The sequence below is a fragment of the Pteropus alecto genome, unplaced genomic scaffold, assembly GCF_000325575.1.
Source record: "Pteropus alecto unplaced genomic scaffold, ASM32557v1 scaffold68, whole genome shotgun sequence".
In the NCBI taxonomy this organism is placed as follows: domain Eukaryota; kingdom Metazoa; phylum Chordata; class Mammalia; order Chiroptera; family Pteropodidae; genus Pteropus; species Pteropus alecto.
Window position 1 is genome coordinate 6210784 of NW_006441386.1, and position 5570 is coordinate 6216353.

At 35.7% G+C, this 5570-nt stretch overlaps 1 pseudogene; it reads left to right on the forward strand.

Annotated features, from left to right (window-relative positions):
- Positions 1-5356: 5356 nt before the first annotated feature.
- On the forward strand, positions 5357-5475 carry LOC112485322 (annotated as a pseudogene).
- The last annotated feature ends 95 nt before the right edge of the window (positions 5476-5570 follow it).

The following is a 5570-nucleotide window of genomic DNA, read 5'->3' on the forward strand; positions in this document are numbered from 1 at the left end:
CTTCCTGGCTCAATTGCCATTTCTACCCAGCCATTACCCATGGCCAGTCTCGTGGGCCATACTTCTATGTAGACTGTAGGCCCTTTTTTCTTCTGTTGGTCTCCAGCACACAGTGTGCTTCCCACTCAGGATCCAGAGTCCTTAGGCCAACCCTAGAAAGTTTCGTAAACACAGTGACTGCCTCCATGGCAGAGGTGTCCAACCTCTCCTGAGGTTGTCCTCATTAGCTTTGTTCCTAATTTGTTTCCTAACTCCTTCCCTAGAGTAGATAACTCAGCCCTTACCAGTTCCTTGAGCCCTGGTCATGAGGGAAGGCAACCCTCCTTGAAGGTCCCACTCAGATACTACTTTCTCTGAGAAGCCTTTAGTCTGTTGGTGAACCTGTGGATTGCATTTCTAACTGCCTGTATTTAAATCCTGTCCAAGCCACTTACTACTAGCTGTGTCACCTTAAGCAAGTGTGTCAGGTTTTTTTTTGTCTGTAAATAGGAATAATAGTCATTGTGATAACAGTTTTCAAAATTCATGCTGTTTTAATGTTTTTAAATTTTGGTATTTTGTTAACTTATCTAAAATTTGAAATATGAATCATTTTTGTGTTGAGATTAAAATCAGTGGCAAATAGTCAGGTGAAAAGACACATCGATACTCTACAAATCTATATAGATCTATTCCTGTGTAAATCTTAATGAGTGTCATATCTAGCTACTGCAAAGCTTCTGTTACAGGCATGAGTGTTACCCTAGGTCAAAGACTTTCCAAACAAGTGAAAATGAATGCGAAAAAAATGGAAATTGACACATGAAATCTCCATATATACGTGATGAAAATAAAGAGGAAAAAAAAGTACTGAATATATATATTTTCTTCCTAACCAAAACAAAACTATAGCTTGCTAACACTAAAATGTGCAGATTTTGCAAAATAACTCAAAAAACAGGTCGAAAAAGATCACAAATATATCAAATAAGAAGTGGAAATATTTGAAGAAGGATGCTTCGACTCTGCCCCTTTGGACTGTTTTCCACATAGCAGTCATAGTATTTCTCCTAATCAAAATCGGTATGTGGGGGAGTCTGTAAAGCACACTGGTTTAGTGTGAGGGCTTCAGCACCAAACAGCCTGGGTTTGAATTCTGGCTCTCCAGTTATTGATCTTATATGATCTTAACGATGCTGTAATCTCTCTGTACTTCAGTTAACCTCTCCATAAACTAGAAAGGACAGTAGCACCTGACCAAGCCCCTAAAACAGGAACACAGGAAGCATTCTCTAAATATCAGCTGTCACAATTAAAAAAAAAAAATCAGAGCATGTCATTGCTTAGACCTTCTCATCTTTCTGAGTAGGAAGCCAAAGCCCTTACTATGGCCTATATTTGGTCTGCTCTCAGTCCCTCCTTTCTTCTCTCCCATTGCTCATCTGCCCAGCTGCACTGGCTTCTTTGCTCTGCTCCTCTAAAACTTAATGACTTTCCCACTTCAAGCCTTTGCATTTATTGTCTCCTGACCGCCACATGGTACCCACCTTCACTTCCTTTAGGCCTCTGCTCAAAGAAGCCTTCCCTAACTGCTCTATTTGAAATAGCAACATCCCCCAATTTTTTCTGCCCTGTGGTCCTTTTTCCAGCACTTGTCTCACCTGACTTCTCATCTATTAATTGTTTTCTTATTTAATATCTGTCTTCCCTGAGAACAGGGAGTTTTGCTTTCTGCTTGCTGATGAAGCCACAGCACCTACACAGCAGGGCCCACCTCAGAGGGTGCTCAGTAAATACTGGTGCTTCTCTGAAAACTGTAACCAGCGAAAATATTTGGAGTTAGATGAAAACCGTTTCTTCATTCCATTTTTTCCCATCTTTCAACTTGGGTAGCTTTGCAAAGAGCTGCAGCCACTGGAGCTCTTAAGATCCTGTGACTCAATAATGGTACCATTCATTTGCTTTATAAGTATTATTTTTAACAGTTTTATTGAGCTATAAGTCACATACCACACAATTTACCCATTTTACAATTTAAAATGTATAGTTCAATGGTCTGAAATATATCCATGGAGTTGTACAAACCTCTAAACAATTTGAGAACATTTTTGTTACCCAAAAGAAACTCTGTTCTCTTTAGCTTTAATTTATTAATCCTAACATTCTCCCCCCAGAGCTAGGGACTAACCAATCTATTTTCTGCCTTTATAGATTTGCCTGTTCTGGATATTCCATGTAGATGGAACCATGAAATATGTAGACTTTATGATTGGCTTCTTAGCATAATATTTTCAAGGTTTATTCATGCTGTAGCATATGTCAGGTACTTCATTCCTTTTTTATTGCCAAATACAATTCTATTGTGTGGGTATCACATTTTATTTATCCATTCATCGGTTGATGGACTTTTGTTTTTTTTCTATTTTTGACCATTATGAATAATGCTGCTATGAATGTTCACATACAAGTTTTTGTGTGGACATGTGTTTTCTCTTGGGTATATACCTAGAAGTGAAATGCTGGATCATGTGGAAATGCTGGATCAATAACTGTATGTTTATCTGCATAAGGAACTTCCAGACTTTTCCAAAGTAGCTGCACCATTTTACATTTTTACCAGCAGTGTATGAGAGTTCCAGTGCCTTCCCATCCTAGCCAGCACTTGTTATTATGTGTCTTTTCGATTATAGCTATCTCATGGATGTTGCATTTCCCTGATGGCTATGAATATCTTTTCGTGTGCTTAATGGCCATTTATATGTCTTATTTGGAGAAATGTATATTCAGATCATTTGCCTATTTTTAGTTATTTGTCTTGTTATTGAGTTGTACGAGTTCTTTATTCTAGATACAAGACCCTTATCAGATACATGATTTACAAAATTTTTCTCCCTTTCTATGTTTTTTTTCCACTTTTTTTATGGTATCATCTGAAGCATAAAGTTTAAAAATTTTAATGGTGTCTAATTTTCTATTTTTTTCTTAGTTGCTTATGCTTTAAATGTCACATCTAAGAAACCATTGCTTAATCCAAGGTCACAAAGACTTATGTCTATGTTTTTCTCCTAAGAGTTTTATAGTTTCAGTTCTTATATTTAGGCCTTCAATCCATTTTGAGTTAATCTGTGTATATGGTGTGACATAGAGTTCCAACTGTATTCATTCACATGTGGATATCCAGTTGTTCCAGCACCATTTGTTGAAGACTGTTATTTCTTTATTTAATTATGTTGGCACCCATGCTGAAAATCAGTTGTCTAAATGTGAGAGTTTATTTCTGAACTCATTTCTATTTTATTGGTCTATAAGTCTAGCCTTATGCCAGCACTGTTTTGATTACTGTTGCTTTGCATAAAGTTTTGAAATCAGAAAGTGTGAGTGCCTTCAATTTCTTTTTTTTTTTTTCAAAATTGTTTTGGCTATTTGAGGTCCCTTGAATTTCTGTATGTATTTTAGGATCAGCTTGTAAATCTCTTGAGAGAATTCAGCTAGGATTTTAATAAGCACCGCATTGAATATGTAGATCGATTTGGGAAGTATGCCGCCTTAACAATTTTAAGGCTTCAAGTCTGTGAACATGAGGTGCCTTTAAATTTATTTAGGTCATCTTTAATTTCTTTTACCAATGTTTTGTAGTTTTCAGAGTATAAATTTTGCATTTCTTTTGTTAAATTTATTTCTAAGGAATTTTTTGGATGTTATTGTAAAATGGGATTGTTTCCTTAATTTCTTTTTCAGTTTGCCCATTGCTAATGTATAAAAATGTAATTGGCTTTCATGTATTTATCTTGTATACTGCATCTTGAACTCATTTATTCTAATAGCTTTTAAGCGATTCCTTAGAGTTTTCTGTGTGCCAGATCATGTCATCTGCAAATATAGTTTTACATTTTTTCCAATCTGGATTCATTTTCATTTCACTTTCTTGTTGAACTAGTGTTGAACAGAAGTGATGAGAACAAATACCTTTGCCTTGTTCCTGATCTTAGGAGGAAAACATCCAATCCTTCATGATTAAGTATGTTAGCTGTGGATTTTTCATAGATAACTTTATCAGATTAAGGCAGTTCTCTTCTATTCACTATTTTTTTTGTGATTTATTATGAAGGAGTATTGAATTTTGTCAAATGCTTTTTCTAGTTGTTGTTGTTTGAGGTTTTGTCGATTTTATTGATATGGTACATTACATTGTTTGATTTTTGGATGTTAAACCAACCTTGTATTCTTGGTATAAATCTCATTTGTTTATGGTATGGAATCCTTTTTATACACTGCTAGGTTTGATTTCCTAGCATATTGTTGAGGATTTTTATATCTATAATCATAATAGATATTGATCTGTAGTTTTCTTGTGATATCTATTTGATTTCATGTGCTTTATTTTTTTAGATGGCTCTTTTTAAAGAGAAAATCATTTCCATTTTAATTTTTCATTATTTAATCTTCATTTTAAAGAGGTATTCAGGTTGTTTTTTTTTAAGGCTTTATTGAAATAGACAATTAGTAGCTTATATTTACATTGTAAAATTCAATGAGTTTTTTTCAATTATAGTTGGCATACAATAATAAATCCACATAACTCACAAAGCGATCGCCCCACTAAGTCTAGTACCCCACTTCCCCCTTACATATTTTATTACATTATTAACCTTCTTCCCCATGCTATACTCTATATCTCCATATCTATTCTGCAACTACCCAATCCCCCAACCCCTCTCCCATCTTGTAGCCCTCAAAATATTCTCTGTATCTGAGTTTATTTCCGCTTTTGTTGCTGTTTATTTTGTTCTTTAGATTCCACGTGTTTGGGAAATCATGCAATATTTGTCTTTATATGATCCATTTCATTTAGCGCAATACTCTCTAGGTCCATCAAGGCAATATCTTTTTCCATCCTCTTTTAGTCTGTGTGTGTCTTTTAATCTGAAGTGAGTTGCTTGTAGGCAGCATATGTAGGGGTCTTGTTTTCTTATCCATTCAGCCTCTCTGTCTTTTGGTTGGAGCACTTAATTCTTTTCCATTTGAGATACTTGTTGGTAGGAATGTAGTTATGACCATTCTTTATTCCTGTTTTTCACATATGTTTTTTCTTTTTAAAGGGGTCCCTCCAACATTTCCTGTAATACCAGCTTGTTGTTGATAAATTCCTTTAGCTTATTTTTCTTTGGGAATCTCTTTATCTGTCCTCCAAATGATAGCTTCGCTGGATAAAGTATTCTTGGTTGTAGATCCCAGGTTTTCATCACGTTGAATATTTTGTGCCAAGCCCTTCTGTCCTGCATGGTTTCTTTTGAAAAATCAGCTGCCAGTCTTATGGGTGTGCCCTTGTAGGTAACTAACTGCTTTTCTCTTGCTACTTTTAAGATTCTTTGTATTTCTCTATGGCCATGCCACCCTGAACGAGTCTGATCCCATCTGATCTCGGAAGCTAAGCAGGGTCGGGCCTGGTTAGTACTTGGATGGGAGACCACCGAGGAAGACTAGGTGCTGCAGGCATAAAAAATAAAAAATAAGGGATTGCAAGCTGACAAGGTCCTTGCAATCTGTGAGGTCGACCAAGCGTTGTCTCACCTAAAAAAAAAATAAAATAA